Raw genomic sequence first — 26,059 nt, 5'->3', positions numbered from 1 at the left:
CTTCATCAGGTGGTTGTGGAGCTTAACCTCCACAATCACCTGATGAAGGAGCGGCGCTTTGAAAGCTCGTGCTTCCAAGTAAACCTGTTGGAATGTAACCTGGTGTTGTGTGATTTTTAACTAAATTGGTAATGAGGCAGAGCAATGGCAGTTGAAATTTAATCCCAATAAATGTGAAGTGATGCATTTTAGGAGGGCTAACAGGGAAAGTACATACACAAGGAATGGTAGTCACAAGGGAATACTAGGAAACAAAGGGACCTTGGTGTGCAAATTCATAGATCTCGGAAATTGTCAGCACAGTAGCCAGAGTGGTGAAGAAGCCACACAGCATGCTTGTCATCATTAGTAAAGGTGTAGAATATAGGAATAAGGAAACTTGTTGCAACTTTGTAGAGCATTGGCAAGACATAGATGGAATACTGTGTACAGTTCTGGTGGCCACACTATTGGAAGGCCATGGTTGCACTGGAGAGGGTGCAGAGAAGATTCACAGCGGGATAAAAAATCTCTGTTATGAGGAGAGATTGGATAGTATCTGGTTGTTTTCCTTGGAGCAGAGGAGTCTGAGGGGGCACCTGATTGAGATACAAAAGTATGAGGTGTAGATGGAATAGATCGTGAGAATCTCTTCCCTGTAGCAGACATGTCTCTGACCGTAGGTCATAGTTCTAAGGTGAGGAGCAAGTGGTTTAGTGGAAATCTGCGAAACGTTTTTTACCCAGAGGGTGGTAGAAATATGAAACATGCTGTCTGAGAGAGTGGTGGAGGCAGATACTCTGGCAATATTTAAGTAGCATCTGAATGAGTACTTTAAATGCCAGGGTAGAGTAGAAAATGAAGGAACTGCTTCAGAAGACTGATAATTCTTTCTTCTCTCTTCAGTATCTATCACATTCCCTCTTTACCTGTTTCAGTTGTGCAGCACACAGCATGCTAGGATTATGTGGAATGATATCTGAAGTGTACAGCAAGGAGATTGACCCAAGCATCAGGAGATCTATTGTTTGCTCCACAATAACCTTGTTTGAAGAATGGGTAGCATTGTATAGGTAGGACGGATATTTAGGCTTGGCCTCAGTGGGGAGATTGCATAAGATCCATCAGTCATATTCTGTAACCTACCTTCCAGCAGCCATCATTTTAAGGCAGCAGGCCTTGTAAAACAAAACAGGAATGTGGGAGTCCTGAAAGTTATAAGCATCATAGCAGCATACAGGTAGGTTGGTACAGACTTCTAAGATGTGGTACCATCGATCACAGCTGGCTTGTACATGATAGAATGGAACCTGAAGTCTGCTGCTTTGTGATATAGTGTTTTCAACACAATGTATATACAATCTATCGCGGTCTACTCCTGGAGAAATCCAGGTATATCGGTAAACTCCATGGACAGGGTTACAATTTTAATCAACCAGAAGTCAACGATAACTGAGATCTGTTTCTGTGCTGTATGACTCTATGAATCTGTGAGAGATTTGGAGGAATATCGGCCAAATGCAGGCAGGTGGATTTGTTTAGTTTGGGAACATGGTCAGCGTGGACTAGTTGGACCAAAGGGCCTGTTTTCATGCTTTATGACTCTTATAAGTGGTGTGATTTTGCACAAATTGCTAGAATATAAACCTTGATACATTGTGGGTTGAAGGTTGTGAAATGAATATATGTACCTGGTAAATTCTTGGAAGGAATCAGTTGCATAAAATTTTAGCACAGCTGTCACCTTGACAGAGACCAGGACAGGATAGCCACCATTCCTTCAAGTTGCAGATCCTACTCCAGAAGTTTCCCACAGTCCTGTGACAGTGTCCTGTGACATTCTCAGTCTGTGGCACATTGTGCTGACTCATCTGGCAGAAATGGCATTGAAGACAATAGACTCTATACCTCTTGCACATTCTGAGGGCACTCTCAGCTGTGATCACTTCATGTGGAGGCTCTTTGGCAGCTGCTGGAAGTTGTTGCTGGTCCTACATTATTCCTTCTCAGTTTCTCTGAACCTACCTTAGTACCACAGGCACAGTGATGAAACACCCTGTGCTCTGGTTGGATCCATTGGTCACGCTTCCAATGAATCTGTGTGGGGAATGTGTGAAACAGTCATATCAGCCAGCACTTGAATCATACATGAATGATGGTTCAGTATAGTCTGTGATACAGTGGGATATGAAGGACTTGCTGGGTCAAGATCCTGGGATTTCCTCCTTAACTGAATTGTGGGTCGATCTACAGCACATGGGAATGCGGTGGTTTGAGAAGGTAGGTCAGCATCACCTCAAGGACAACTAGGGATGGTCTGTAAATGCTGACCAACCTCCAATCCCCACATCCCATAAATGAATTTCTTAAAAAATCTCCCAGCATGGAGGGCTGTGAAATGCCTCCAGAAGGACTTTTGATAATTGGAGACCTTGTGCAAATACATTAGGTGATTGTAAATACTGACTGATTACTGATAACATGTATCCCCAAATCTAAGCCCAAACATCACCTAAAAAAAGACAGCATCGCATATAAAAGGGTGTTGGCAGCAACATATCCACTCTGTTATGGCTGATAACTATGACAAGGTGCCTGGTTTTGGGTCTGCGCTAAACAGCAGCCCAACACAGAAGTACTTTAAGTTCTGAATGAGGTGGCAAAGCGTGGGAGGCAAGGCAAGGCAGAGAGGCTGTGAGCATCCAAGCAGGTACAAATTGAGTGAGCACTAGGCAAGGACCCTGAGATGCACCTAGTCCAATCCATGAAATGGTTGCTTGTTCTTGCTTGCAAAGTGGCCTGGCAGTAACATTATGATGAAAGGTGATGGTTCTGTCCAAAGTACAGCACTGAAGTGGTGAGTTTAATTGGGTCAGAGGTGAGATGTAATGACATGCTGAGGCTGGTATATTCCCAACGCCAACCTCCATGAATGTGGGATGTGGGCAGTCACTACCTTTCGGCATACCCTGACGTGTTGATGACTGCAGTCCACAATGAAGAAGGCCTGGAGGAGCAAGCAGCGAGCTGGAGCAACCAGGTACCGACTGACTCTGACTTTCACTGAGGGCTTGTTGCTGTCGCATTTCTATCCAACATGTGGGAGAATAGGAAAGTGCATATCACTGATGTGTATCAAAACTGTGATCTATCAAGCAGAAATACTGCACAAATGGAGTATACATTTGTATACAATTGCCTTGATCACTATTGCCACATGCCTCTCTATATTGCTCAAATAATAGGCTGCTTCTCTCACTATAAGGCTGTCATGATGTGGAGGTACTTATGTTGGACTGGGTTGACAAAGTCAAAGATCACACAATACCAGATTATATTCCAACAGGTTTATTTGAAACCGCAAGCTTTTGTACCCTGAGGAAGGAGCAGGGGCTCTGAAAGCTTGCGTTTCAAATAAATCTGTTGGACTGTAACACGGTGACACGCAACATTTGACTATAAGGTTGTCAGCAGTATACGCAGGAGAGAAATGGCCATGATTGGAGGAACAGCTCCTCACCCAATTCTGACAGTCTCCCTTTTATTCACCACGACCCCCCCCCCCCCCCCCAAGTTTCTGGTTGAAATTTCCTTGGTGTTTTGGGGACTTCCAGCAGTGAAATTGACTATGCTTCACATGTTTTGCATGATTTTCACATGACTAATTCTGGCATGCTCGAATACGGGCACCAGTCCTATCAAAGTGTAAGTAAGCAAATGCACCAGAACGAAACACAAACATTTCACCAGACTAACCAAGTCAAGAGTGGGAATCCTTTTCTGTAAATGGATACTTTCATTGACTGCAGCACAGCACTTCTTCCCTTCATGTTGATAATCAGGTTATTTTGGCACTATCCAAGGTCAAAATTTTTGTGGTGCCAGTTGATGTAACTTAAATATAAATCAACTAAAGATTTTACTTTTAAAACCTTGGAACTTTATGATAAGTTTGAAGTACTGTAAGATAAATTAATTTTCTGACCTAACAAAACTAACACATATTTGTTAAAGATAGATAATTTTAATTTAATGACAATTGCTGTAACCCCAGTTGCATTTGATGGGAAATTGGGTGTGAAGGTATTAAAATAAAGACAAGAGTTCTTACTTTGCCATTCGTGTAGCATTTCTGTCTGGCACCACCTTAATCCTGGGTTTCACGAAGTGTGTGAACTCTTCAAAATGTATGTCTGGTGACATAATTCGGACAGCAGCATAGTTTTAACTCCAGGCCACAAGAGTTGCATACAGCAGCAGTCCTCTCAGGGAAGCTCATGTCGAATAGATGCAGAACCATAAATGATAAATAAATATTTTATTGCAGTTTTACTGGCATCCTTGTGGGCCAGGATATGTATGAGTGCTGGCCATGTTCTTCCATCAACAAAACAACCCATAAAAAGTCATATTTATCTCAACTGTTCTATACTGAATTCTTCAATTGACACAGTTTTCACTGCAATAGCATACCCTATTTGTTGCAATATTCAAAATACTATCTTTTTTACCCCCCCAACCTCTTTGCAGCCCCTCTCTTCCCTTGCAGTGTCACACTCCGTCTCCTCCCCAGCTTTGTCAACCTCATTCTTTTTTTGGTAAGACTTTGGTAATCACTGAGTCCTGCCATAATTGCCAGTGTAATAACAGTGACTGCATTTTAGAATCATTTGGCACAGGATGCAACCCTTTGTGCCTGTGTCAGCTCTATAAAAAAGCTGTCTAGTTAAATCTCTTTCTCCATTCCTTGCCACTAGTCCTGCAGATGTTTCTATTTCAAATACAAATCCAATTCCCTCCTCAAATTCTGTTTCCACCGGCCCATTAGGATTTCAAGTCATCATGTGGAAGTGGGCAGGCCATTTTTTCTCAGTCTTTGGTGGTCCACTTTGCCTGTCAGAGAACCCTGAGAAGCTATGAAAACCCTCTTCCCTCCTACATGTCCATATTTCAATCTGCCCTAATGCCCCATCACTCCCAATACTGCCTTGACCCCAGACTGATTGCCATCTTCTTCATAGGATGCCTGAAGTACTGACAGCATCAATTACTGATCACTGATGCTTCCAGGACTGTTAATCCAGAAGATGTGACCTCCTTCCCATTGAGAGATGCAAATATCTCTTTCAACCTGTTCATGCTGCCTACAGCATTTTATTGCTGCAAAACAGAGTTTTCTTTGCTGGTCGATCTCTGACTGACTTTTTCGAATACAGATGAGCTGTTTCCATCCACTTTCCCGTCCCACCTAAAATAATTTTCAGCCCATTGTTTCAGAACTGAAGAAAGGTTGAAATCTGATAGTTTATGTTCTTTTGAAAGTAGGGATAGGAGAGGAAGAACAAGAGAGATCTTATAAGAATAAAGTTGAACTGGTTATGGTTTCGATCTCAGTAAATGGGATGCTGGAAAAGCACAGCAGGTCAGGCAGCATCCAAAGAGCAGCAAAGTCAACATTTCGGGCTGAAACCCTTGGTTACGACTGGGGAGAGTGAGGGGATCCCAGAAGTAAAGAGAGCGATTGGGGTGGGGCTGGGGGTAGGGTAGGTGAAATGACAATAGGTAGATGCAGGTTAGGGAGTTATAGTGATTGGTCAGTGGGAAAGGTGGAGTGAATAGGTGAATGGGCAGAAGAAAAGGATAGGTCAGGTCAGCGAGGCAAGAAGGGGGATGGGGAGGGCTGGACTTGGAAGGATTTTGAAGCTGGTGAAATCAGTATTGGGCTGTAAGCTTCCCAGGTGAAATATCAGGAGTTATTCCTCCAGTTATTCCTCCAGTTGGCCTCACTCTGACAGTGGTGGATGCCAAGAATGAATGTGTCAACAGGGGAGTGGGAGGGGTAATTAAAATGGATGGCAACCAGAAGGTCGAGCTAGATGATGCGGGCAGAGTGCAGATGCTTTGCCAGTGGTGAGTCAGTTTCTGGAGATGGAGAGGTCCAGGAAGGGAAGGGAGGTGTCGGAAATGGTCCAGGTGAATTTGAGGGTAGGGAGGAAGGTGTTGATGAAGTTGATGAACTGCTCAAGCTCCTCCCACCAATGTAGTCATCAATATAGTGGAGAAGAAGGTGAGGGATCGTGCCAGTGTAGGTGTGAAAGAAAGATTGTTCCACAAATCCTACAAAGAGGCAGGGATAGCTTGGGCCCATACAGGTGTCCATGGTGAATTCTTTGCTTTGTAGGAAGTAGGAGGAATCAAAGGAAAAATTGTTGAGGGTGTGAACCAGTTCTGCCAAGCAAATGAGGATGACGTGGAGGGCTTTTAGGCTTTCTGTTTGGGGAATACAGGTGAATCCATGGTGAAAATGAGGAGTTGGGGGTCAGGGAATTGAAAGTTTTGGAACAGGTGGAGGGTGTGGCTTGTGTCACAAATGTAGGCAGGGAGACCCTTGACCAAAGAGGAAAGAACAGAGTTGATGTAGGAGGAGGTGAGCTTGGTGGGGCAGGAGCAGGCAGAGAGAAAGAGAGAGATTGAGGACTGCTGGAGAGTCAGAGTTGAAAAGTATGGTGCTGGAAAAGCACAGTAGGTCAGGCAGCATGTGAGGACCAGGAGAGTTGATAAGCCCTTCATCACAATGGGCAATTGAGTTTATGGATTTTGGATAGGCGGTAGAAATGGGCGGTGCAGGGTTGGGGAACTATTGGGTTGGAAGCTGTAGATGGAAGATCTCCCGAAGTGATGAGGTTGTTGATGGTCAAGGAGATTATGGCTTGTTGATCAGAGGTGGGGTTATAATCGAGCGGGCAGTAAGAGAAGGTGTCAGAGATTTGGCGTCTGGCCTCAGTGATATAGAGGTAAGTTTGCCAGACTTCCATGCTGACCCCCTTAACAGCAGGTTTAATAGTGAGGTTTGGGTTGGAGTTGGGGTTGGAGCAAAGGGAGTGGAGGACTGTGTGTTACAATGGGGAGAGGTTGGAGTCAGTAAGAGGGATGGAGAGATCCAAATGATTGATGCCATGGCGGCAGTTTGAGATGAAGGAGTTGAAGGAAGGTAGGAGATCTGCTGGACCTTTGAAAATTAGTGTTAATCTTATCAATACATATCAGATCTTGTGGGGTCTGGATAGAGTGAGTATCCAAAAAATGTTGTGTCTTGTGAGAGAGACTTCTGAGACATCGATGAAGAAATAATTTTTCTCGCTCAAAGAGTAATTTATGTGTGAAAATATCTCACTCAGCTGGGAGTGGAGACTGGGCCTTTCAAGATATTCAAAGTTTGATGGACAAGGGAGTTGATGATTATAGGGAGCAGATAGGAAATTGGAACTGTGAATACAATCAGATTGGCCATGACCTTTTGAATGGTAGAGCAGACTCAAAGTTCCAAATGGCCTACTCCTGCTTGTAAGTCCTGTGTTCCTTTGACAGGGCTAGGGTTAAGGATGGGAGAGATTAAATAACAAAGGTGTCATAGGAAAAAAAAATGACAAAGGAAATAGTAATAGTAATAGTTGTAGTAAAGAAACAAAGTATTTATCCAGAAAAAATGAGATTGTGTGCAATTCTGGTCTCCTTCCTATCGGAAAGATGTTGTGAAACTTGAAAGGGTTCAGAAAAGATTTACAAGGATGTTGCCAGGGTTGGAGGATTTGAGCTACAGGGATAGGCTGAACAGGCTGGGGCTGTTTTCCCTGGAGCGTCGGAGGCTGAGGGGTAATCTTATAGAGGTTTATAAAATTATGAGGGTCATGGATAGGGTAAATAGGCAAAGTATTTTCCCTGGTGTCAGGGAGTGGGTGGTACGGGTATGGAATGAGCTGCCAGTGGAGGCTGGTACAATTGCAACATTTAAGAGGCATTTGGATGGGTTTATGAATAGGAAGGGATTGGAGGGATATGGGCTGGGTGCTGGCAGGTGGACTAGATTGAGTTGGAATATCTGGTCGGCATGGACGCGTTGGACTGAAGGGTCTGTTTCCATGCTGTACATCTCTATGACTCTATGACAGAATAAAGAACAGCTCAGTCTGAAAGCAAAAACATAAAAAAGCAACATATGGACCAACATTTGGGGAGGAAACAAAATTTAAGTGGGACAAAGAGTTTATAATCTGAAATCTTTGAATTTATCGTTGAATTCAAAATGGTTGTAAATTGCCTAATTAGAAGATGAGGTTCTATTCCGCCAGCTTGCGCTAAGTTTCATTGGAACACTGCAGAAGGCTAAGGACAGAAATGTGAACATGAGCATGAGAACAAGAACATGAATTAAAGTGGAAAACAACCAGAAACTTGGGTCATACTTGCTAACTGAGCAGAAGTGCTCTACAATGTAGTCACCCAACTTCCCATAAAGAGGATACTACATTGTGAGCAGCGAATAAAATAGGTTAGAGAAGTAGTAAAATACAGTACTAATGAACTACCTAAAAGGAGTGTTTGGGGCTTTGGACAATGAGGTTAGGATAAAAGGACACATTTGTCACATTTTCATGGGAAAGTGTTATTTGGAGGGAACAATGTATTAGGGTAATCGAGGAGTGGACTAGGGTATTGCCGAGGGATGGTTCCTTTAGAATGGCGATTTGGGAGAAGAGGAGATATATTTGGAAGTGGTGGAAATGCAAAAGGTAATCCTTTGAATGTGGAGGCTTTTGTGTGGAAAATTAGTCTAAGGTGATTGAGGAGTTTGTGAGAGTCATCGAGCTTACAATGAATGCTAAGCAACAGTCTGTCCCTTAGAATGGAGATGCAGGAGCTGATGAAGGGAAGGGGTGTGTTGGAGATGGACCACGTGAAGATAAGAGAAGGGTGGAGATTGGCAGCTAAGTTTTAAGAAGGTTTTCCAGTTCCAAGTAAAAGCAGGAAATGGGCACTGATACAGTCATCTATATTGGATCACATTCTGCCCCATTTCAAAGACTTCTAGTGTTTGTGTCAAGAGCCTTAAGAGTGCTCCAGATGATGTCTGATTAGTGTCTTGTTTAATAACAGTACAGTAATAATTGTTATGATTCTTGCCTCAATCTTGACCTCTACTCCCAAGATCTGATTCGAGTGACAAATTTTAATCACAGTAAGAAAAGTGCCATTTTAAAGAATGACCTGAACTAATTTTATCTTTAACCTGAAAGAAATAAAAGTAACAAGGAAATTCTTATCACAATTAATGCCAAGACAGGGTGAGATTAGTGTGTTTGCGTTCAAACCAGGCAGAATGATATTGGAATGAGATAAATAGCTGAATGGCCTTTTCATTTTCCTACTTTTTACAATTTTCATGTCTTTTTTTATGAGCTGTAAAGCATCAAGATTTGGAATTGGCAAGTCTGGTTGTTTCAATAATCCAGATATTGAACAGATCATTTGGCAAAAATTCCAAATGCTATCTTGAAGGTTCCAGTGCATCAGACTGTGGAAATGTTGGTGCATTTTGTTTTTCATGTTAGAACAAGGTTATTCCTTCATCTGTGCTTCAGACTATAATGGAGTTTGCCAACAAGCCATAAATCTGGTTCAAGTAAGATTTTTTTAAGCTCATATTACTGAGTATTTTGAGCACTTCTTTTCTTTCTGTGCATCAGAGATGCATAATTTCTTGAGATCTAATTTCACAAATGCTGGGGTATGAAATGTCAGAGGAACTAGTAGATGCAACATTGAAAATACATTTGGACAGGTACATGAATAGGGAAGGTTTATAGACATATGGGCTAAACGAGAGCAAATGGGATTAGTTTAGTTTGGGAAACCTGGTCAGCATGGATGAGTTGGGTGGAAGGGTCAGTTCCCATGCTGTATGACTCTACTGTTATACTTCCTAACGCGCAATGTTATACATTTGTCAGCTTTGAGCTTTGACATTGAGAACTACATTTGGCCCCTTCAGCCTGCTTCACTAGTTAATAAGACCTTAACTCCATTCTCCTCCCAGCTCTCCCATAATCCTCGTTTACTTGACAATAATAAGTCTGGCCGACAGAACCTTGAATATATTTAATGATCCAGGCTCCGCTGCTCACTAAGAAGAGAATTCCAAACAATAAAGCTTCTCTGAGAAAATAAATTTCTCTTCATCTTTGTCTTAAACAAGAGACTTCATAGGCAGAATCAGTTTGATTGATTGATTGATTCATTATTATCACATGTACAGGTACAGTGAAAAGTGTTGGTTTGTATGCTATACAGGCAGATTATACCATACAAAGTGCATCAGAGTAGCAGAACATTGTGCAGAATACAATGTTGCAGCTGGAGAGAAGCTGCAGAGAGAAAGATCAAAATTAACATTTGAGACGTCTGTTCAAAAGTCTGATAACAGGGGGAAAGAAACTGTTCTTGGATCCATGAATATGTGTATTCAAACTTTTATATCTTCAGCCCAATGGAAGAGGGTGAAACAAAGTATAACTGGCATGAGGGGGGTCTTTGATTATGTTGATTGCTTTCCCGATGCAGCGGGAATCACTGTATGGAAGGCTGGTTTGCATGATGGACTGGGCTGTGTTCACGACTCTGTAGTTTCTTGTGGTCTTGGGAAGAGCATTTGCCGTACCACGTTCTGATGCATCCAGACAGGATGTTTTCTGTGGTGCATCTATAAAAATTGGGAAGGGCATGCTGAATTTCCTTAGCCTCTTGAGGAAGTAGAGACATTATTATGCTTTCTTGACTGTCGTGGTGATGTGAGTGGACCAGGACGGATTGTTGGTGTCATCACTCCCAGGAACTTGACGTTCTCGACTATTTCCATCTCAGCAGATTGGGGCGTGCCCTTCACTCCGCTTCCTGAAGTCAATGATCAGCTCCTTCATTTTGGTGATGTTATTGGAGAGATTTTTGTCTTTACACCATGCCACTAAACACTCAATCTCTTTCCTGTATTATGTCTTATCATTGTTTGAGATCCAACCTACAATGGTGATGTTGTCAGCAAACCTGTAAATGGATTTGGGATGGAATTTGGTCACACAGTCCTGAGTGTATTAGGAGTATAGTTGGGGTTGATGATGCAGCCTTGCGGGGTGCTTGTGTTGAGGATTATTGTGGAGGAGGTGTTGTCACCTATTCTTGCTGATTGCAGCCTATGGGTCAGGAAGTTGAGGATCCAGTCACAGAGGTTTCAGAGTTTAGAGATGCGTTTGTTTGGAATTATGGTGTTGAAGGCGGAACTGTAGTTAATAAGTAGGAGCGTGACATAGGTAACCTTGTTGTCCAGATGTGCCAGGGAGATGGTGTCTGCAGTGGAGCTGTTGCGTCAGTTGGCAAATTGCAAAGAATCAAGACAATTTTGTAGGGTGGAGCTGGTGGGAGTTATAACTAATTTCTCGAAGCACGTCATAATTATGGAGGTTAGAACCACTGCGTGGTAGTGATTGAGGCATGCTGCATGATTTTTCTTTGACACCAGAATGATGGTGGTCTTCTTGAAACAGATGGTGATTTCATACTGTAGCAAGGAGAGGTTAAAGCTGTCTGTGAATACTCCCACCAGCTGGTCTGAACAGGATCTGAGTGAAGTGGCAAGGGTCATGTCTGCTGGCTGGAGACCTGGCAGATACCCAATTTCTCTTGCTGGAAAGGCTTTGCTGATCAAATGATTATTAGGCAATTCCGAGGCCACCAACCTGGAATTACATCCTGACCACAGAGGTCCCACCTAGTAAGGACTGCCAACAAATCAGAGGCCAGTCACTCTTGAGCTCAGCAGCAGCTGCTGGAGGACAGCACCTGTGAAATCCCAGGCTCGCGGAGGATCCAAATGTTCTGACACAGGGACAGCAAGCCAAATCAATCAGCCTTGCTATTACTCAATTCAAGATACAATGAAATCAAAACATTCAGTGATCTTCAGAAATGCCCAATTGTGCCGAACCAGATCTGTAGCTTTAGCAGAGCAAAACAAAACAAGGCAATCCAGTTAATGTCTATGATTTAAACCTGATCTTCTTTGATCATAATGCCCTCTTTCAGACACAAACAGAAACAGTCAAGGAATAAACTAAAACAAAAAAGTAGAGTTGTAATTTGCCAATCCAACAAAAAAGTAGAGTTGTAATTTGCCAATCCAATTTAGGGCGGCATGGTGGCACAGTGGTTAGCGCTGCTGCCTCACAGCGCCAGAGACCCGGGTTCAATTCCCGCCTCAGGTGACTGTCTGTGTGGAGTTTGCACGTTCTCCCCGTGTCTGCGTGGGTTTCCTCCAGGTGCTCCGGTTTCCTCCCACAGTCCAAAGATGTGCAGGTCAGGTGAATTGGCCATACTAAATTGTCTGTAGTGTTAGATAAGGGGTAAATGTAGGGGTATGGGTGGTTTGCGCTTCGGCGGGTCGGTGTGGACTTGTTGGGCCGAAGGGCCTGTTTCCACACTGTAAAGTAATCTAATCTAATCTAATCTAAATGTTTCACTGATGAATGCTAGGTCTTTATGGAATCCTTGACCGCTGTGTTATATTACAGATGCATGGGACAGGATCTTGCTTGATTTCCAAAGTCATTGGTCAATGAAAACCGTTTCCAGCAGAGATATTCACTTATTTCTTATAAATTGGGACTCCTATCTCAGAACATTCAATTATTCTTTAATTCAATATAAAACTAGAGAGAGTAACTCAAACACTACTTCCCAATCCAGCACCTTACAAGCATGCAACCTTCTACCCAAATAAAACCCAGTCAAAACCAGTTCAAGCTATGGTTTCTCTTTCTTTTTCAACATTCTCTGTGGTTGGCTGGCCAGACCAGCTTCCCCTTGACCAATACAACATCCACTTGCTAGTCCTTCACCATACACATCCTGGTGTTGGAACATCCACAGTGTTCCTAGAACCGTAATTAACTTGCTGTTATCTTTGTGGCCAGTTATCATATACAACATAAATTTGTTCATTCTCTTTTTTAAAAGAAGCTGCTGTTCAAAGTTCAATTGTCAACTTCAGCTTACAGTTCCAAGCAAAAAATGAGAAAAATAAAGAAAAAAAACCAATGATGGTCTCAACATAAAACATAATCAAGTGATGAGGAGGTTTGTTGGAGATTTCTCAGCATGGGAGTTGCAGTGAGATGGGACTGGAGCAGTTGGAAGCAAGGGCAAAACATGACTCCCAGTGGTCAAGCCCCCAATGTCCTGACCTTGATCAGGCACTGCTTTTGACTAATGATTCTCCCCAGTTCTCTGAGGTCACAAGCTCTCTGCAGGTCATGAAAGCTAGATGGTAACAAGCACCTACTGCATCAGGGTTAATCCAGTGGCGCAAGCTGAGACCTTTAAGTGATTATCAATTCACCCACGTCCAAAATAGCTCTGGTGGAGGTAGGAACGTGGCAAATTCAGGTCATCACAAGTTTGTTAAATTAAGTGTTCTTTCCACCTCCTAGCTCACCCTCCTAAGAGCAAAAGATTTTGCCCCTTAATTTCAAATTGTCCCTTGTTTTGAATTCCCCATGAGAGGAAATATCCAGGCCCCCTCAGAAATCTGCATGTCTTTTTTTTCCATATGCCATTCTTCTAAATGGCATTGGCAAATGTAGACCTAATTTGCCTAATTTCTTCTCATACGTTATCCCAGGAGTCAGGCGAGTGACCTTCTCTAAACTGTTTCCAATGCAAGAATATTGTTCCCTAAGTAAGGAGGCCAAAACTGTATATATTACTTTAGTTGAGATTTCACCCATGCCCTGTACATTTGTAACAAGATGTACATACTTTTAGAACCAACCCCCTTGAAGTCCATCCTTCATTTACCTTCCTAAATACTTGCCATATCTGCAGCATTCTATAATCTCATTCTATTTAAATAACATACTGCATTCCTATCCTTCCAGCCAAAATGGACAATTTCACATGTTCCCATGTTCTGTACCATTTGCCAATTTTTTCCCACTTAACATAACCTATTTTATTTTGAAGACTCTTTGTATCCTCAACATAACACACTTTTCTAACAAATTTGTTCTTTGTCTTTTTTTGTTGATTAATCACATGTTGCTATCGCTGGCTAGGCCAGCATTTATTGCCCATCATAAGCGCCCAGTAGAGATCTGCATTCTATAACCAGGGCAGACTATGTGGTCTATGTGCAGCCACAATGTTGTTAAGGAGGTGTTGTTTGCTCAAGATCTCAGACAATATTCGTATATTATGCGAGACAAGCCCTGCTGCTGCAAGTATGAAACGGAGCCAATAAAATTATAACTTAATGAGACACCTGATCAGAATGCAGAGACTTCTCATGAGGTTTAATAGGCTGCTTCAATTTCAACAAGGTTATTAACATGGCTGTTGAGTACATCTGAGGTTGACAAAAATGGTTGTGATTTAGAAGCAATCTGGCAGCTCCCTTTGGCTGCCTTAATGCCATTTGGAGCCAAATGATATACTATTTGATCCAAACTATTATTTTGTGGTAAGCCTGCTTCTTTTCACTATGATGTTCAAGGCTGGAAACTTGTTGGATGTCTCAGTGGTACATGTGCTTGTGCATGTTTACTGTAGATTGGAACATTCAAACAAAAGTTAAAACTACTGCAAGGAAACCTTGCATCATGTATGGCTAGAACCAGCTTTAAACCTATATGTTAAAGAGGTCACATGTCTGACCTAAAATGTTTTTAAAGATTGGAAAGGGAAGATAAGAGATTAGCATGAGTGCCTCACAGAATTTGTAAATACATCGCCACAATTTTCAATCAATGATGAATTTTTAAAAAAAATTAATTTGGGAACTTTGATCCCAAAGTAGAGGAAAACTGCATTTTAGTTTTCAGTTCTCTCAGAATATATTTTCATAGAACCAAATATATTTATATTTTTAAAGCTAGAAAATTATTTTGAACTATGAGTTTAAAAGACTATTTATAAGAAGTCATGTGATATTAGCTAAATGAAGCATAGCCACATAGGGAGATAATAGCTAAGCTGAGATAATAGCTAAAATATTTGCCTGAAACGTCGATTTCGAAGCTCCTTGGATGCTGCCTGAACTGCTGTGCTCTTCCAGCACCACTAATCCAGAATCTGGTTTCCAGCATCTGCAGTCATTGTTTTTACCATAGTTCTTGTGTAGTATAGTATAGTTTGTGTTTTTTCTTTTGAATACTAAACTTGGATGACCTTCTAGTTTTGGCAGCCTCTTGTGAATACTTTCAGTGACTGACCTGAATGATAAACAAAAAGAAAAATGAAATTTATGATCTATCAAGCCAGGTTTCCCTCTGGGCTCTGACTTGTCCAGTATTACATCAATTGGGATCATGTTAATGTGCAACTTCTCCCTGGCAGGATTCTGCAATATGCAAGGAAGAGATTATCTTTATGTACCTTATGATGTCTGAGGTACAAAATCCTCTTTTGTTTTGCAAATGTGTCTTTATAGAAGCTATGGAGTTGGTGGAAAGCAGCAGACAATATGTTAAAATTAACCTTGTTTCAAATAAACAGCTGATCCATAATCATGAAATTTTATATACAAGAAAGCCATTTAGCCCATTTTTGAAGACACTTTTTAATGGGTTTAACTTCCCCGTGCTAACAAAGTTCTTAGCATTGTTTTCATTTTCAAGTATATTTCCACTTCCCTTTGAAATTTGCTGTTAAATTGGCTTTCTCCTTTCCAGTTCATCATACCTCATTACATACAAGTACGTTATTCCCATCACCGCTTGGTTCTTCTTCCACTTATTTAAAATATACCTCCTCTGGTTACCAACAGACTGTGGATGCAGGTACTCTGCATATAATTTATCAAATGCAGTAAACATCAGTATAGTAAAGCATAGATGCTTATACCAATATTCATTGCCTTCTCTGTTGTTTCAACTCATTCAAGATTCAACCTAAGGAATTCCTGATCTCTCCAGGCTTTTAGTCACATTTAGAACCTGGCCAGGAGTGTGTATGGTTTTCTGACCATTATGTGATTAAAAGTGAAACGATATAATCCAATTTCTTTTCTTCTACAATCCTATGGGCTTTCAAAATCAACTTTGGTATTCCCTAACTACTACTTTTTGATATTATGTGATCTTTTCTCTCATTCATTTTTTACCTTGGCAGTGTCCTGCATTATGAGCCCTGCTCCCTAACCTAGTTTTCTCAATAGCAAGAAATTTTCCAAAAACATAAAGCATAGTCATTGAAAAGTGCAGTTCAGATTTTAAAAATTTGTTTGACTATTCTAAATGGTGTTTAAAAATCTATAACAAAAGTATTCAGTACTTCCCTGCTTTCACATGGAGGTTTTACTTTGCACAATCCTTGATAAAAAATATAGAATGTAATTTCTTGTACCTTACGTCAGTAGGCAATCCATTGCAGGTTGAATGCACTGTGCTGCATATTTAGTGTGGTTATCTTGACCCTTCCTTTAGCACAAGATAACTTAGGATAAATGGGAAGTTCAGTGCCTGGTGTTAGACTCCCCAAATCTCTCTCTCTAAAGGAAGTCTGAAGCTCTAATAGAGGGAGGAAATGGAGAGAGATGAAGAGAAATGAAATAGTAGAAAAGGTGCTACGGGTTCTTGATAATATCCTGCTTCCCATCCTATTTTGTATTCACATCATTTGTCATCAAACTATATCAGCAAACTGTCATGGCTTCCCCTATCTCAAGTGAAATCTGCTCATGAACCTGCTCCTGTATTTCAAATAATTTTTTTCAATCATAGGACGTGGATATCACTGGATGGGTCAGCATTTCTTGCCCATCCCTAATTGCCCTTGAAAAGCTGGTAGTCAGCTGCATCCTTGAAACGTTGCAGTCCATTTCAATATATTTTCAAGTCAGGATGAAGAGTGACTTAGAGGGGAACTTGCAAATGATAGTGTTCCCATGTATCTGCTGCTGCTATCTTCCTAAATGATCAGGAACACGGAATTCAAAGGTGCTATCTATAAGGAACTTTGGTGAATTTCTACAGTGCACCCTGTAGGTCTTATGTACTGCTGCTACTGAGTGTTGTCGTGGAATGTTTGTGGATATCATGACAATCAACTTGGCTGGTTTGTCTTGGATGGTGTCAAGCTTCTTGAGTGTTGTGGGAACTGCATTCATCCATATGAATGAGAATTATTTCATCACACACCTGACTTGTCCCTTGTACATGGTGGACTAGCTTTGGAGATTCAGGATGGGAATTAGTAGAAGAGTTAGGAGTGAGGAAGTGACATCCTTACTCTCTGACCTCTAGCCATATTTTATATACATATATTAGAGTGAGAAAGATGTCTGTCATAGAATCATAAATTCTCTGTGGTGCAGAAAGAGCATCTCATCCTACATTTACCATGAGAAATCCACCTACACTGCACATCCTGGACACTACAGGGCAATTTAGCATGCCAATCCAACTAACCTGCACATGTTTAGACTGTGGGTGGAAACGAGAGCACCCAATAGAAACCCATGTAGACATGGGAAGAATGTTTAAGGATTGCAGAAATGTACAGGGTGTGATTACACAGCTGCCTCATAGCATTAGGAACCTAGGTTTGATTGCAGCCTTGGGTGACTGTGTGGAGTTTGCATATTCTCTTTGTGTCTGTGTGGGTTAGGTGAATTGGCTATGCTAAACTGCCTGTGGTGTCCAGGCTTGGTGGGTGAGCCATGGTAAATGTGAGGTTATGCATATAAGTTAGGGGGCTGGGTTTCAGTGGTATTCTGTTAAGAGAGTGGGTGTAGACTTGATGGACCAAATGGCCTCTTTCTGCACAATAGGGATTCTGTGCTTCCTTATGATGAGTTCAAATCAATTTCTGTTTAATTGTAACACCCCACCTCCTTATCAGATTCAGCTATAGTAATGCTGTTGATGTTGAGGGTTGATAGGTAGATTCTCTAATGCTAGAGATGGTCATTTTTCAGTCCACATCTGGATATTGTCCAGGTCTTTCTGCAATTGGGACATGGACTGCTTCAGTATCTGAGGATTCTTGAATGCTGTTTGTGCAATCATCAATGAACATCCCTAATTCTAACCTTATGATAGAGGGAAGGTCATTGATGAAGCAGCTGCAGAGATGTCCTTGAGCTGAGATGTCCTTGATCTTCAACTGCCACAACCACTTTCCATTGTGCCAGATATGACTCAAAGAATTAATCATGGCTGATGAGCAACCTCAGTGCCATATTTCCGCACTTTCCATATAATATGATACTATTAATTTTTAAAAATCTCAATCTTGAATATGTTCATTGATTGAACGTCCACAGCCCTCTAGGGTAGAGAACTCCAAATATTCACCATCCTCTAAGTGAAGACGTTTCTCCTCCTCATAGTCCTAAACGACTTGCCTTTTATTCTGAGACTGTCGCCCCTGAGATTTTAGACCCCAAAGCCAGGGAAAACATCTTTTTTGCATCTACTCTTGTCTTTTCAGAATTTCATAAATTTCTTTGAGATCACCTCTTATATCTACAAGCTGCAGAGAATATCGGCCTACTCTCCTCAATCTTTCCTCATCAGACAGTCCAACCTCCAGGAATCACCCTCTCTCTCTAGGCAAAAGCAAGTACATAAGGGGACCAGAATAATCCAGTTGCAGTATCACTAGTGTGCTGTGTAACTAAAGCAAGACTTTTTTGCTTCTGCACTCAAATACTCATGCAATAAAGGTTAGTAATCAATTTCAAATTGCTTGCTGTTACCTGCATTGCTAGATATTAGTGACTTATGAAGAAAAGGTTATTTTAGATAGCAGCACATTTCAATTTCTCATCATTTAAAAAAACACTTCTCACTTTCATTCCTTCTATCAAAGGGATGTCCCTCCACATTTGAAAGGAATTATATTTGAAAGGAAATGAGTGCATGAAAGAGTAAAAATTTACCAGTCATTTTGTGAATGTATATTAGTTGTAATTGAATGTGATTTTAGAAATTGATTTATTCATTAATTGCACTAACTCCTGCTCCTGCTATTTTAAGGCAGTCTTGAATCCATTTTATATGAAGAGATTAGCAATGGCACTAAAATAATTTAAGTAGATATTTAACATATGTAAACCACTGTGCTTAGAATACTGCAGAGTTTCAAAGATACTGTGTTTGAAGCAATTCCCGTTAACCCTTTTAAATTAGCACACTTGCTACTTTAGCAGAATAACAGTGCTTCTTGAATAAAAATGCATTTTTTCTTTAATAGCTGAATTTGCCTGAGTAGGTTTGTGCTAAACTATGACCATGAGATAAGACAAAAATTCCTAACCAAAAGATGAAGGACAATAATGAATCTTGTAGTTGTTCCAAGAGGTTGTAACTATTGTTGAGTGTTTGGTCTCAGGAATGTGAGCTTGAGACTGGGCTTTCATGCAGGCTGCCTATATTTCAAATAAAACCTGCTGTGCATCCGACCTTCTGCATTGGCTTTTGTTTAATTATTGGCGATAGGCAATGCAGTCCAAGTTAAACATCGTTAAAACTTTTTGCCCAGGAGTTTGCACTTCCAGTAAATTTCTCACTGTAATCAATAGGAGGAAAAAATAGTGATGTTTCATGTTAGAGTTGATGCATATTCAATGTACACACGAGTGAGTTAAAATGATCCCTGTCTAGACATGATGAAGCATAAAGGTGGAGCCTGTTGAAGTTGCTTAAAGCCTGTCAGTATAGGCTGAAGCGGGCTATTTTCTTAGAGAAAGCTCCTTTGAGAGTTAAATCTCCTTTCTTAAAATCAACTTTAACAAGTAACTTTTGCACTTCTCTTAAAAAAAGGGAAGAAACATGTTTACGTAAGTACTCAAATATATTTTAACTTAGCTTCATTTCTATAATTAGTATATGGCTAGTTATTTGGGTAAGAGTTTCAGTTTGTGAGTAGAAGCAGTTACTATGTGATTGATTCCCTTATTTCAAACATTTAAATAGTAGCTTGAACATCAGTTGTGGATTGAGGCCCCACCATGGATTTGAGGAAATAACGTATCATTGATATAACTTTGCATAACTAAGTAAGTGTTTCCTTTATTATTTAAGACTTTAAACCATGGCCTGTATTCTTGTGCAGTATATAAGAGATCATATACCACTATTTGAATAGGAGCAGAGAGCTTACTCCCAGTGCCCAAGCCAACATTCCTACTTTCACCAATGTCACCAGAGAAACATTATGTAGCTGTTCATCTTATTTGCTGTTCCCTGGACTTTGTTGTGTGTGAGTTCACTGCTCTATTTACCTAGATGTGATAAAACACTTGTAAAATCTAAGTTCTGTTACCTGTTACCAGTGTAGTAATTCAAAGTAGAAAGACATTTTGAATTTGGACATTTTGTATCAATCCAACAGCCACATCTATGAAATGTAACCATTATTGATTGTCAAAAAAATCTCTGTGGTCCTCCAGGGATCCTGATTTTCATGTCAGGAATTGCCACTGTCTAGTTTCTGCCACATTGGAGAATAGCAAACTCCATTTAAATTAGGTAAGAATAAGTAATAATGAGATGCTATTAACATACAAACAGACCTCTCATCTCTCATTTGTGAGATTCTCATTGCACTGTTCAAAGTTTCAAAATTGAACTTTATTTCTAATTTTTCTAATCTTGCCATATTTTCCCAACTGACTCACCACTACCATCATTCAGGGACTGGGGAAATAGAAATCTGCCGACCTTACCTGGTCTGGCTTAATGTGACTCCAAATCCAAAGCAATGTGGTTGACTCTTAACTGTCCTCTGGGCAATAGATGCAATCTAGCCAGTGATGCCGACAGCCCATGAATCAACTTTTTAAAATGCAAAGACTCCAAGGGATTGCCACAGAATCACAGAACTGTTACAGCACGGAGGACGGCATTCAGCCCATCATGCCTGCACTGAACTAAATGGAACATCATTGCAGTAAACATTTCAGTTACATGTGAGTGTTTATTTTACTCATGTCCAAAAAGAGTGTAAAAGCCAATAGAACAAGAACTTATTATCTTTTTGAGAGGATGTCTTTATAGTTTTATTGGACATTTTATGTCACTGTAAAGTGTTTTGCAGCAAATTAAAAGCAACGGTACACCACTACAGTTCGAATCTGACCTACTCCAGATGCTAGTGGTGCAAAACTCAAAAGGAGGCAATCTCTCATGTAACTTTCAACAAATGGATATATAACTCTGTAAGCATGCTTCTACCTATATACAAGGTGTTAACTTGACCAGTAAAATTGGTATCAAAAGTATGCAGAAATAAGGTATTTTCTGGCAGAAGCGATTACCAATTGTTATTTGTCTGGAAGTTGAAGTGAAAATAACACACCTACTGCGTAACTGTTGGTTGTTGGAAGTGGGGTCATTTTACTAATAATTTATTTTTATAGATGTGTGACTATTCAAATGATGAGGTGATTATTTCTGTTCATCAGACAAACTTTGGTGTTATTCGTGATGTTACCAATCTTTATCTTTTCAACTCTCACACTTTGCTGAGAAGTACCAAACCACCTTTTGGTAAAATGGTTTAAATTCATACTGCTTCTGGAAATAAAAATGGACAAGCATCTTTCTATCATGATTTCCAGAAAGGTGCAAAATTAAGATTATTGATAGATTCTGACCACTATAACAAAATTTTAGGATCTAACAATTCCTCAAGAAATAATTACAAAGAGAGGATAAGATGTGAGCCTATTTCTTTGGTAAGCTGCTGTACTCATTCCAAAATGTCAAATTTGTAGATACATTGGGCTTAATTTTCCCAGTCCCTGAATGATGGTAGTGGCGAGCCAGTTGGGAAAGTATGGCAAGATTAGAAAAATTAGAAATAAAGTTCAATTTTGAAACTTTAAACAGTGCAATGAGATTCTCACAAGTGAGCAATGAGAGGTCTGTTTGTGTGTTACTAGCATCTCATTATTACTTATTTTCACTTAATTTAAATGCAGTTTTCTATTCTCCTATGTGGTGCAGAGAAACTAGATGACGACAATTCCTGACATGAAAATCAGGCCAATCCAGCTTATTACTTATATCTCCAGGCAGCAGTCCCAAACACCTCAAGCCAGCTACATGGTTAGGGTTAGGAGTTCCATCTCAATAGAGTCTAGGGAGTGGACCATGATCAGTCCTGCAGGTCCATTGCAACCAGAGAAGCGATTAATGATAAGTCAGTAAACAGCTGCACAGAGATCAGGAGTGTGGTCTCTCATCATTGGGACTTTCCTTCCACATGGGTCAGGAGAGTGACCATGGTCAATCCTGAACAATGACAAGGTGTTAAGGTACACTAAATGTAATAGAAAGAGTAGCACTGTCTCAGATAGAGACATGTTTTGACACTAAAGATGCATACCCTGGATAGCTTGATTCTTGTAGCTGGGTTTACAATGATAGTTGATCAGTCAGGCTATAATGTGAAGTGGCAATACATTTATGAATATGAGCTTCTATTTCATAGAATCCCTACAGTGTAGAAGCAGGCCAATTTGGCCCAACAAGTCCACACTGACCCTCCAAAGAGTATCCCACCCAAACCTATACCCTATTATTCTACATTTCCCTGACGAATACCCCTAACCTACACATCCCTGAACACTACAGGCAATTTAGCATGGCCAATACACCTAACCTGCATATCTTTGGACTGTGGGAGGAAACTGGAACACCAGAAGGAAACCAAAGCAGACACAGGGAGAATGTGCAAATTCCACAGACAATCGCCTGAGGCTGGAATTGAACCCGGGTCCCTGGCTCTGTGAGGCAGCAGTGCTAACCACTGAACTACGGGGCCACCCACATTTACTATGTGGGTGTTGCCTGTGCCATCTATGTGCCACTAAAAGCTTTTCTTCTTTTGATTGCTTCCCATTCTGTGAAGGGTTATTCGTGGCTGGCAGGATTGCCTGGTACACATCTAAGCTTTAAATATACTACAGACGGTTGAAATACTGGAACGTTCCTGCAGCAGTGAGTAAATCTGCTGTTGGTGAGCACCAAGCTCCACAGAAACGTGATATGTATCCGATGAGGAGATATGCAGAAAATTGTCTAGATGACTCGTTAGACCTTACAGACAGAAACCCTCTGTGAAGCTCCCTGAAATGGACACACAATCAATCTTTGGTAAAATTTAGCTTTTAGATACTTATGTCACTCATTAATACATTTCATTAATCTGTACAACAATATACTGTTTTACATGCTGCAGGGCTCTTATTTAGATAATGATTAGATTAGATTCCCTACAGTGTGGAAACAGGCCTTCAGCCCAACAAGTCCACACCGACCCTCCGAAGCGCAACCCACCCCCCCTCTGATTAATGCATCTAACACTATGGTCAATTTAACATGGTCAGTTCACCTGACCTGCACATCTTTGTGACTGTGGGAGGAAACCCACACAGACATGGGGCGAATGTGCAAACTCCACATAGACAGTCGCCTGAGGCTGGGATGGAACCTGGGACCCTGGTGCTGTGAGGCAGCAGTGCTAACCACTGAGCCACCATGCCATCCTGTTTTTTTTAGGAGAAACAAAAACTGGAGTTCCAACCCACGAGCTCAGCACCATCCTCATGACTTGTTCTACCTGCCAATCTTTCTTCCCACCTATCTGTACCACCCTCTTCTCCGACCTATCACCTTCATCCCATCCTCCATCCACCTATTGTACTCTTTGCTACCTTCTCCCCAGCCCCACCCCTCCCCCTCCCATTTGTCTCTCCACCCCGGAGGCTCCTGGTCTCATTCCTGATGAAGGGTTTTTGCCCGAAATATCGATTTTCCTGCTCCTCGGATGTTGTCTGACCTGCTGTGCTTTTCCAGCACCACTCTACTCTAAACTGAGATCTCCAGCATCTGCAGTCCTCACTTTCGCCTAGTTTATTTTCCAGCTTACCAAAAATATGACAGGTTGAAGTTTACCAGCCCATTGAGGATGAAATGGTGTGGGTGGCACAATTAAATGTCTTCTCACTGTCAAGCCATTTTTCAAGCGTGAGAAAGGTAGCAGATGAACCTCATGCCAAAATTGAGTTGCTTATTGACTAAATAAGACCCAGGTCATGCCTCTGTGGCTATTAACTGCATTGGAAGGGAGCTGCGGCGTGGAAGATGAGGACCACATTTTCAATGCTCTTTGACCCGGAGGACAATGGCCACCCGTTTGATAACTGTACCTCACAACCCCCAAGCCCTGGCAATCCTCAGCCCCATTTACCACTCAGTGACGGAACCGGCCATCAATGCAACCACACCCTTCAAGTATAGCCTGAGCAATGACCATTGCTAGCATTGGTGCTGCTGAACTGCCAGCATCTCTCGACAGGCTATCATCCTTAATAGGAATGGTAGTTGCCACTTAATCACACCAGGTCCCACTGCGTGCAGGGTCAACCTCCCATTTTTGGCCCCAATAGTCACTCTGCAATTTTTGGCTCTTCCTGATGAAGGGCTCTTGTCCGAAACGTCGATTCTCCTGCTCTTCAGATGCTGTCTGACCTGCTGTTCTTTTCCAGCACCACACTCTCGACTCTAAACTGGTAAGGTCCAACTGTTTGTGCAGGGCTTGGCTTGAAGACAGTCAAGTTGGTGCAGTGTCCTCAGGCTAGAGAGAATTATTGAGCTGGCATTCCAGCTCCAGGTTGCTATCCGGGACCCCTTTTGAAAGGTGTGCCAATTGGAGATATAATTTTGTATTGGTGTCTGCTATTTTAAAACCTCATCAGCATTCACTGGCGAGACTCTCATGTGGAGAACAACATGTGTACATACCAAGGTGCATTAGCACCATCAGTGCTTTTGGATTTGTATATGATTCACTGCCTTAAGGAAGGGAGAAGTAGCAGCAGGATAAAAGTTTTTAAAAATTGAAAGCCATCACTAAAAAATGAACAGAGGAAAATAATTCTAAATTGGTCAAATTTCACTTATCTTAAATATCCATTTTAAGAATTTTGAAAACTGATGAGGAAAATACTGTTTATATAAACCAGTACCCTTTTAGTAGAGTAAAATACCAGGTGCATTGGCTGGACTCTGTATGCTGTAGCCATTACTTCCAAGTTCTGCTCCAAAATTGCAGCCTTCTGTAAGATTCCTTACAATGCATATAGAAGATCAAAGTTATTTTAACACCTTATTTTGTAAAACTCCGCTGTTGAAATTATTATTTATTTACTAATTGAGAAACACTGATATTTCACCAGTGGAAAATTCTTTGACCACACAGCTGTTTCTCAGCACATGAATCGTGTAACCTAAAAATTAATGTTTTGAATCCCCTCTCCAATTTGTTTTCCTTTTTTTTGAACACATTGACCCTAACTTTTCAATCCTGCAGATTCTGGATATCCTCTGCTGTCTTGATCCAAGAGTCTTTACCTTATGTATAATCCCAATCAATGAGATTTTGGCAGCTTTTTTACTAGAGTGGGCATCACAGCTGAGCCAGTCTTTACATGGCATCAAAACATATATACTTTGCATCAAGAGTCAGTGTGAAGTAGCTCTTTCTGGAGCTGGAACAGGCATGATGGGTCGAATGGCCTCCTTCTGCTTTGTAAAATTCAATGATTCTGTGAAGCAGACGCCCTGTCTGATGTTGCCTCTCATTAGATTTGTTGCCAAATTGAACATGAACCAAAACTTGATAATAGGCTGTTGAGGACACAAAAAGCACCTGTGTTAACAGAAGTACTTGGAAGGAGACAGTTCCTTGAAAAATAATGCCTCATGAATTATCATTTTGTTTTGAAGTGTCCAAATTCATCTCTAAATTAAAAGCTTTGGCAAAGAGCATAATAAAGACAATGTTTTTCACCACCTATTTAGCAACGGAGATAAGCAGGTGTATAGGAGGTTACAACTGATGAGAGTCAGCTGGATCAAGTGAAAAGAATGCTGCCAAGAATTTCCGTGTTTGTTCTCCCAATCAGTCAGCTTATAGAATCGGAGAAGCCAAGATACTATATAAACAGCAGTTTTGTCAATGTTACAGGGTACTATCGAGAAGGCTACATGCTATGTTGGTTAATCAGCCAAATTGCAAAAGTGACTGTTTCTTGTTAATAGTGACTGTTAGCTGTAAAGAATTGCAGGGCACCAAAAGGCTTTTAAAATGTTGTATAAAAGCAACTTCCCTTGCTACATTGTCATGATTTTGATTGTACAATTGCATTTAAATCGTATTTTTATAGAGGTGGAATTATTACAGC

General features: G+C 41.0%; 1 protein-coding gene across 5 annotated transcripts in view; it reads left to right on the top strand.

Annotated features, from left to right (window-relative positions):
- gjc2 (gap junction protein gamma 2) overlaps positions 1–26,059 on the top strand; it is a 112,307-nt gene that overhangs the window by 74,538 nt on the left and 11,710 nt on the right. The window contains exons 1-2 of one of the 5 annotated variants that reach the window (XM_043690800.2): positions 19,523–19,645; positions 20,604–20,776. The exons of 1 other annotated variant lie outside the window; for it this stretch is intronic. The gene's annotated coding sequence lies outside the window, so the exon portion shown is untranslated. Of the gene's footprint in view, positions 1–19,519; positions 19,646–20,603; positions 20,777–20,893; positions 21,026–24,241; positions 24,386–26,059 lie in introns of those variants that run through there. 3 more of the 5 variants (XM_087987604.1, XM_087987606.1, XM_087987605.1) reach the window with 3 other exon arrangements.

Source organism: Chiloscyllium plagiosum, unplaced genomic scaffold, assembly GCF_037043375.1.
Source record: "Chiloscyllium plagiosum isolate Xiang-an unplaced genomic scaffold, Cpla_swu_hap1 HiC_scaffold_5, whole genome shotgun sequence".
Classification (NCBI taxonomy): domain Eukaryota; kingdom Metazoa; phylum Chordata; class Chondrichthyes; order Orectolobiformes; family Hemiscylliidae; genus Chiloscyllium; species Chiloscyllium plagiosum.
This window is presented reverse-complemented; position numbering and strand designations above follow the sequence as displayed.